Genomic DNA, 9,685 nt, shown 5'->3' with positions numbered 1-9,685 from the left:
TCAGCAGTTGTGGATTGAGCCTCCAGCTTATTTGCTTCTGAGCGAGGTCCCAAAGTGTAAGGGAGCAGGTGACTGGACAGTGATCAGAAATAATTATGTTATGGTAAGTAACGTTACGTACATAAGGCAGCATTCTCCCATCTGTCAAAAGATAATTGATCCTGGAGTAAACATTACACGCACTAGAGTGAAAAGAGTACTTTCTACCAGCTGGGTTTAGGGTTCGCCATACATCACGGAGATTCATATTTTCCATATAGGTTTTAATCAAGCTGCTACTCTTACCCAGTGTAAGCCCCCTTGTATAAAATTTGTGTAAGTATGGATCTAGTACTAAATTAAAGTCACCCCCAATTACAAAATTGGCATTTTCTGTGTACGGAATCAAACTAAAGACTTTTCTGTAAAACTCCGGATCGTCGTAATTAGGCCCATAAATATTCAACAGTGTAATTGGAGTGGCATGTATCTCCCCAATAACTAGTATGTATCTCCCATTTTTATCTGCTATAGTAGATGTTTGTCTGAAGGGAACACCTTTTTTAATTAATAAAGCCACCCCTCTGGACTTGGCAGAGAATATAGAATGGTATGTTTGGTTAACCCACCTGCACCCAAGTGTATTATCCATCCATCCATCCATCCATTTTCTTCCGCTTATCCGGGGCCGGGTCGCGGGGGCAGAAGCCTAAGCAGAGAAGCCCAAGCTTCCCTCTCCCCAGCCACCTCCTCCAGCTCATCCGGAGGGACCCCAAGGCGTTCCCAGGCCAGCCGAGATACATAATCTCTCCAGCGTGTCCTGGGTCTACCACGGGGCCTCTTCCCGGTGGGACATGCCCGGAACACCTCACCCAGGAGGCGGCCAGGAGGCATCCTAATCAGATGCCCGAGCCACCTCAACTGGCTCCTTTCGATGTATTGTATTATGAGCATCATTCTTCAAATGAGTTTCTTGCAAAAAAAATGACATCCGCTTTAAGTGATTTTAAGTGGGTTAACACCTTGCCTCTTTTGACAGGCTCATTGATACCTTTAACATTCCATGTGCAAAATGTCAATTCTGCCCTCTTCTCCTTCACATCTACATTATCTTGCATTGATGTTCCATTTGTAGCAGTGTATTTGTAGTACTTTATTTTCGCAGTCAGGGTGTACCCACCACCCGCCATGCCCTATCAGTCTCGGCTAAAAGTAGAAGCAGAGAAGCTAAGGGAATGCCAACATACAGTAAAACCTCAAACTAATGAGATGCTTTGTCTAAAACTTCCACATTATAAATGCAACTCCGTAGCTATCTCCAGTTTAAATCAAAGTGAGAGTAACAGGTTCGGAAAGTATAATTGTAACAGAAACTGTGGACTTTGTTCAATATTAGAGACAATAGACAAAATGAGGAATTGTTTGAATTGCATTTACAGTACCTTAACCAGGTCTGAGCAGTCTGTGTGAGCAATAGCATCCAGTAACACACATTTAGTATTAGGATCTGTCCCCAAGCCCAGACGTCTAACAACAAACGACTGTTCCGGCGCTGTCACTATTTAGATCCAAAATGTTCTTGTGCATAGTGGTGTGCTTCATCTGGATCTGTAAACATGAATTCTGTGCCATTGTGTGTCACTCTAAGTTTGACAGGATATAAAAGGCCAAATCTAACTCTGGGTCTGTCTCGAAGCAGAACCCTAGCTGGAGTAAATGCTGCGCGGCGCTTCATCGCTGCCTGTGGCAGGTCCCGAAAAATCTGAATGCGGTCCTCTCCATGCTTCGGATTTTTTTTTGCTCAAAACTTTACGTAGTATTTCCTCCATAGTTTGACAGTAGTGAATCTGTGCAATCAGGTGCCGTGGTGGAGCGGCATCTCCTGGGTGTGCCCGCAGGGCTCTGTGGGCGTGGTCCAGCAGCGGTGTTTCGTTTAGCGCCAATGCGTCTTGTAATAGTTGTGCCACAAAATCACTCACGCGTTGCCCATTTTCTTTACCTTCTGACACTCCAGCTATCCTTATGTTCTGCCTCTTTGAACATCCTTCTAGGTCTATACATTTTTCAGTCAGCTGTTCAACTTGGACCGAAAGTTGTGCAACTTTTTTCTCTAACTCCACAATGGTATTTGACGTGCTTTTAGATGAGTTATCAATATCTTTAAGTTCAGCGTTGTGCTTCTCTTTCTCCTTTTTCAGGGAGGAGATAGTCGCGTCATTTTTGGCCCTCAGAGCAAAAATTTCGCCTCGCAGTGTATCACAAATGTCCGCCTTCATTTCGGTCAGTTTGGCATCGAGAGAAGCAATTGCAGCGTGCACTTGTTGGTTGCCCCCCGATGTATTCCTTCATTGGTAGCCCCAGTGTGCAGGCTGGCGCCTTCATTTTCCATTGAGGTTAAGCCGAGGCCCTCGGTTTCAACCACCTGTAGTTTTCCATTTGCCTTTTTTGGTGACATTTTAGCCGAGGACAAGACTTTTGACAATTTCCTGGAGTCGATTTACAATTGATTTGTCTCACTTTTTAAAAAAATAGCTTTCGGAGCCACCAAAGAACACGTCTTCCTCTCTATCAATGCCAAACCAGAAGACTTTACTTTTCCAGTGGAGATAGTCACGTGCTTTAGTTGCTGTAGCCCAATCTCACCCACATTGTACATTTTACGTAACGAAAGCGAATTTGACAAAGAAGCAAATGGATCACACATCTTTCTTTTTTTTTTTTTTTTTTTTTTAAAGCCTGTCATGTCTGGTAGATCTTGCAAGCAGAACTGTGATCTGAATGCGTTGTTGTGCCAAACATATTTGCTATTTCAAGATGAGCTCTATAGGTTCTCAATAGGCTCTTCTTGTTGATGTTTTAACCCTTTATTTTATTTATCTGAGTTATTTTTCCACATACTATGTAACAGCCAGAGCTGACAGGCTGAAGAAGAGGAAAATAAAGAGAAGAAAAAGGGAGAGAGAAAGGGAGCAAAAAAAAAGGGGAAAGAGCACAAGTCTATTAATCAGATACTTCATCACTTTAACATATAAAAAAATACTATCAATACTTGCAAAAATAAATTTGTGTGTGAAAAACAAAACTAACAAAGCATGTTACGCACACCAACAATTTTGTTGAGTTGTGATTGAGTGGGCGTTTGTGTCTGTGTCATGTTTGTGTCTGTGTCATGGAACGTACTTACCAATGAGGGCAAAACGCTGCAGCTCCACCCATCAGAAGCCAGAGGCACTCTAACTTTGACAATCAAGAACATGTGCTGAAACTGGGAGAGACGTTTGAGAAACACCCTAAAAGTGCCTATCACACAGTGCGATATGACTTCAAACCAGCATCCATTGATACGTCATGTGAAGGAGAGCTCGAAGTGGGCAAAGGAGAGCAAGTCACCATTACTTTACCTAATTTAGAGGGTTCCAGTGCTCCGGTAACCGTTTTCAAAGGATCCAAGAGGCCTTATATGAAAGAGTGCATCCTCATTGTAAACCATGACACAGGAGAGTACAGATTGGAAAAGCTCAACAGCAATATAGCTGTGAAAAAGACAAGGGCTGAAGGTAGCAGTAAGATTCATTCTCGCCTGGAGCAACAGACCAGTCGTCTGGGCCAGCAGATGAGGAGTAATAACAGCAACAGTAACAAGACCCCAGCCAGCACCAAGAGTTCTCCTCCCAAAGAGAAGACTTCCCCAGCATCCCCAATGGATGATATTGAGAGAGAACTGATGGCCGAGGCTCGAGTCATGGATCAGATGAGCAGCAGCGACAGTTCCTCAGACTCTAACAGCTCGTCATCCTCCAGCAGCGACGACAGCTCCAGCAGCAGTGATTCAGAAGATGAACGGACTTCCGTGCCACCCTCAACCAACCAGAGCATGCCTATCATCACCAGCATCGACACCTACAGTCACCACCAGGAGAGTGGAGGAGGACTCATGAACACCCTCAAAAATGACCTTCATTTGAGTGAATCGGGCAGTGAAAGTGACTGAACAACATGAGGACATCCTCCTGTCTGCAGATCTCAGGAGCATTTTCAGTGAGGGGTGAAGGAGCCAGTCACAGACCTGTCAGTGTCTTCTCTACATATCCATAATATATGTATATATATATATATATATATATATATATATATATATATATATATGTGTATATGTGTATATATATGTATATATGTATGTATATATATGTATGTATGTATGTATGTATATATATATATATATATATATATATAAAAAATATGTTGCTGCTCTGCCAACAATCAGATTTTATGTCACATGTATGGCTTTATATTTGTGTGCGAAGACTGTATGTTAATGATGCCTTAGTTCAGAGAACTGTGATGTTATTAATGGGAGAGAAACTGTAAATTATGATGTGCTGTCTGTGATGTATCTCACTGGATGCGTCTGTGTAGTTAAACTGACCAAGAAAATGTGGAAAAAAAAAAAAAAAAAAGAAGCCAGAGGCAGGTACGGAAAGCCCCCGGAACCCCAGGCCACCAGCAGCCCACCAAGAGCCAGGAAGACCCCCGGCCACTCAGTCCAAAGACAACCGCACACCTACCCCAGCAGACGGGAGAGGGTGGTCTCAGACGGAGCCCCCCCAGTCGAGGAGCAAGGGCTCCAGGGAACCCAAGGCGATGAGAAGCCAGCCCCCCCCCAGCGGCCAGCCCCCTGCACTGGCCGGCGGCAGGGCTCCCGGGCCCACGGCACCCAAGGACCGCCCGACCCTCCACAGAGCCCCCCCCACGCCGAAGAAGCCAACGCAGCCCCGCACCGCACCCCCAAGGGGGGCAGGCCAGCACCCACGCCAGAACACCCAGCCCCACCCAGGAACCCCGAGGCACCCCCATCCCAGGGGGGTAGGGGGGAGGAGGCAACCAGCAAGGAGCGGCCAGGAGTCAAGGCACAAGGCCCAGACCCAGGTCCAGCCATACATACAAACACACCCAGACACCCGTGTACACATTTATACACAGATACTCATACATGCCCATACATACTTACCCACACACAGATATGCCATACATACACATTCACTCACCCACCCATACTCACGGAGACGGTGACAAATACACAAAGACACACATTCATCCATAGCTACCCACCCTCTGAAGGCGGGGCAAGTGGAAACCACCCCAGGGCCAACAGCGACCCCAGGACGCCACCAGCCCGGTCCCCAAGGAACCACCCGACCCCTACCGCGGGCGAGACGCAAGAAATCGGGGTGTAAGATGACCCATCCACCCCTCCTCCTCCCCAACTTGTAGGTCTATGTGTTAATGTTTGTGAGTGAATGAGGTGTATAGGGTGCAGTTAAAATTGAGGGGACAGTTATGCCACAAGCGCCAACTGTTGGTCGTCAGTGCTTGCCCACACTGCCCCCCCAAAACCCTCCATGTCTAAAGTGCAAATAAAATTTGGAGACAGACAGTGACGAGGATCCGAGTGGGGCCACCTCAGCGGCCCATCTCATCAACCTCTGAGTAACATGCCTGCCCCAAAGGTCCTATGTGTATCAGGTTGTAAGTGTGTATGTGTTGTGAGTTATAATGACTAAAGTGCAATTAAAACGGAGAGGCAAGTGGTGGTGCAGCTCTCCACGTGGCCTCTCCATCCTACATCTGTGAGTGATGTGTATTCTGTGTGTGTGTGTGTGTGTGTGTGTTTGTGTATGGGGAGGGGGAGGGGGGGGGCATATGACCAGGAAGAATCCTGGAAGAAGAGAGCCAGCTGTCCGCTGGCTCAATAGGCACCCCGACCTCCCACACCCCAGCACAGGGCAGGGGGAGGTGAGCCCGGGGCCGCGGTGACAGCATCCCGGAGCACTGCAGCACCCGAGGTTGGCGCCCTCGCCCCCACCGCAGAGGGCGGCCCGCTCCTCCTAGATGCCCATTCACTCAACAATAGACACAAACAGGCGACAGGACATACTGGCCTGGGCATGGAAATGCAGTGCCCAGCCCCCCCCAACCACCCCACCGCGGCCCCATCCCCCACCCCACCCCCCCCGCAATGCAGGCACCCCAGGGCCCCAAAAGCGTAGACCGGACATCCCGACGTCAGGCCAACCCACCCCACCCGGCGGCGCGGCCGGGACAGCAGAGGCCCCCCCCGCGCCAGGGGGGGCCCACTGGGAGCCGGCGCGGCCCCAGTGCCGGGGCCCCAGAACCCAGCCCCCAAGCCACACAGGGAAGACCAGCCAACCGACCGAGGGCCGGCACCACCCCCCCAAGCACCCCGCCCACACCCCAGGACCGAAGGCAGCACCATCCAAGCCCCCACCACCATCAACCAGGACAGGCACACAGACATCACCAGAAGGTCGCCCCAGGACCCCAGCCCCAGGAGGCTACCAGCTACCCAGGCCCCCGGAGTCACACATTTTTCTTAGTGAGAGGTTAGCTTAGGGGTGAGATGAAAAAATGTTGGTTTCAGCTGGAGCCAGTTTAAGTTTGTGGACCGTTTGATGAAGTCTGTGGAGCGTGATTAGGAGTGTTTCCAACATGCAGAACAACAAGCCTTCAAAACAAAGGAGGAATTTGGGGGTTATAATGTTAGATTATTTTAGCATTTTACTAATGTAACATTATCTGAAAAGGTGAAAGCCTATATGCTCTTATTATTATGAAGTTACCAACACATTCATGCTTTATTCCAAATACTGCACTACTGACATCACATTTGGGCATGTGTGCATGAACATGCACTAAAAGTTTGAGATAACTGAAATACGATGATGTGAGACACTGACTGTGTTCATTCTGTTGCTTCTGATAAAATTGTTATATCTTGTTTATTGTTTGCATTTTTTTATATATAGAAAGATGATGAAAGAATCTGTAGAGGATCAGAGGGAACCACCAATCAAAGCAGCTTCTTCAGCAGGTAGGAGATGCATGGATGTAAAGACACAAAAAAGATTTCTTTTTTCTTGGAAAACTGTTAAATAGCATTTACACAGCTTATGTATGCAGAAAAGGTACATCTCATCTACCCTTAACCCTTCTTAAGCCTAACCCTAACCCAGAACAAACAGACTCAAGAACAGTTTCTTCGCCAGAGCAATCACCACCCTGAACTCACACACTCACCCACTGTAACTGTGCAATATAATATTATTCATACTGAACAATATCTGACATTCCTATATTGTGTAATATCCAGTATTCATTCACTAGTGCAATATTCATTCACCAAGTGCAATATTCATTATCTTCATTATTATATGTATACACATATTTACTTTTCTTACAATGTACAGATGCACCAATGTATGTATATATTTTTATACATTCTATTTTTGTATATTTACACATTGTTTATTTCTGTATATCTCTTGATTATATTGATCATACTAGATTATAATATTTTCATAATATTTTTATTTTAGAGAGTTTGATTTTCTGTTACATGGCACTGAACAGGAGTGGCCCTCCAATCTCATTGTACATCCTGTATAATGACAATAAAGGCATTCTATTCTATTCTATTCTATTCTATTCTATTCTATTCTATTCTATTCTTTGGCACATTTCCTTAGAAGAACAAAGTTTGAGGGGGATGCATGATTGTGACTCTTTCTTCTGCCTGTAGATGAGAAGCTTGGCAGGATGCGGGCAGCCTTTGTGTTGAGGGTGTCAGCAGAAAACCTCACACAGCTCCTTGAGGCCCTTGTAACAGAGGGTGTCTTTACTGAGTTGGAGAAAAGGAGGTTACTGGAGGAGAACCCAGTCACAGCAGATAAGGCACGCTGCTTCATTGACACAGTGAGGAACAAAGGAGAGAGAGCCTGCAGCATAATGAGCAGACACCTTCAAGCCATAGATCAGTTTCTTCTTCTCTGATCTGTGTTCCTCCTCTGATCCATCTGCTCAGAAAGGTGAGGGCCACTTCTCTGTAAGGACGTTCTCTTTGTGGGTTTAATTGAGTTATGAGTGTGAAACCTCACAATTCACTGTGAGAAAAAGGAGAGGGCAAGAACTTCAGTCTACAACAGCGATCCTCACATCCAGGCCTCGAGGGCTGGTGTCCTGCAGGTTTTAGATGTGTCTCTGATCCAGCACACCTGAATCAAATGGCTGAATTACCTCCTCAGTATGCAGTCAAGTTCTCCAGAGTCCTGCTAATGACTTCTATATTTGACTCAGGTGTGTTGAAGTAGAGACACATCTAAAACCTGCAGGACAGGGGCTCTCAAGGCCTGGAGTTGAATACCCCTGGACTACAACATGCATTTGGATTTGTTAATAGGCAGCTCCCAAAGAAAAATGACATTTTCCAAAAGCCATGGATGAATTTTTAATATCATCATATTCATTAGAGGATAGAATGGGTGGTAGGAGAACAAAGCCTACAATGATCTTCTGAGCCCATGCTTATGTTAACATGTTCATTCATTTGTGAACAAAGACACCTGAAACACTTTAATTTAAAAAATTAAGACATTTATTATATTAAAGAATCATAAGTTATCACACATACATGTGGGGACTCAGAGGAAGAGACAGGCCTGTGTGTCCTCTGTCTCTCTCTTCTGAGCCCGTGTTCCTCTGTAACCATGACATCTTTATACTGCCACTATCTACACGTAAACAGAGTCTGTGTGCTGGGAGTTGGCCTTTGTCATTTGGTCTTGTCCAATCTGGTTTTCATGACTCAGACTCCTCTCATCAGAGATATTTGCTTTTACAAGAATAGCTCTGTAAGTTTTCAATAGGCTACTCTTGTTAATGTTTGTATTTTAATTTAATTTTATTTTCTTATGCCAGGCCTGACAGGTAGAAAGGAAAGGGTAAGAAAAAAGAGTAAGAGAAAAGAAACAAAAAAAAACCCCAAAAACCAAACAAAAAAAAAAACAAAGGGGAGAAAAAATAATTGCTATACATACATACACACATCCACATATCTGTACACATGCATATACATATACAAACACACACACACACACACACAAAATCCTGCTATTGCTTGCAATAATGTGTGTATGTGCCTCTGTCATGGAATGTACTCACCAATGAGGGCAAGAAACTGCAACCACGCCCCCCGTGATCCAGAGGCAAACAGAGAAGGACCCAGGGGACCCGGTCTATCCACGGCCCACTAGGAGAGCTCGGAAGATGGGAAGCCACACATCCCGATGGCAACCATGTGCACACTACAGAGGAGGAAGGAGGGAGACCCCAGAGTCCCCACGGTCATTAGTCCAGAGAGCCAGAGGCAATGAGCAGCCACCCCTCCCTCCGACACAAAAACACACACCCCCACACACATACAAAAGACAACAAGTATCACACATACACCCACACACAGGCGCACACCCACACACATACAAATATCACACACACATAACTACAACAAACATCACACCCACACACACACACACACACACACACACACACACACACACACACACACACACATACAAATTTCTCTCTCTCACACGCACACACACACACACAACACACACACACACACAACTCCAACAAACATCACACACACATACACACACATACAGTGGTCCTGAATCCGGGACCAACCGGCCCCCTGCTCCCTCACCTGAGTGCCCCACCACCCCAAAGGATGCACGGGCACCCCAGAATCTCAGAATGATGGCCAGACATCTTGACGCGGGCCAGCCCACCCCACCCCACTTGGCAGTGCGCCCAAGGGGGCACAGACCCCCCAACGCAGGGAGGGGCCCAA

The 9,685-nt window shown here is 46.3% G+C and overlaps 1 pseudogene; it reads left to right on the top strand.

Moving 5' to 3' along the window:
- Window positions 1–1,167: 1,167 nt before the first annotated feature.
- Window positions 1,168–4,067, top strand: LOC115775291 (ELL-associated factor 2 pseudogene; annotated as a pseudogene).
- The last annotated feature ends 5,618 nt before the right edge of the window (window positions 4,068–9,685 follow it).

The sequence above is a fragment of the Archocentrus centrarchus genome, unplaced genomic scaffold (genome assembly GCF_007364275.1).
Source record: "Archocentrus centrarchus isolate MPI-CPG fArcCen1 unplaced genomic scaffold, fArcCen1 scaffold_103_ctg1, whole genome shotgun sequence".
In the NCBI taxonomy this organism is placed as follows: domain Eukaryota; kingdom Metazoa; phylum Chordata; class Actinopteri; order Cichliformes; family Cichlidae; genus Archocentrus; species Archocentrus centrarchus.
This window is presented reverse-complemented; position numbering and strand designations above follow the sequence as displayed.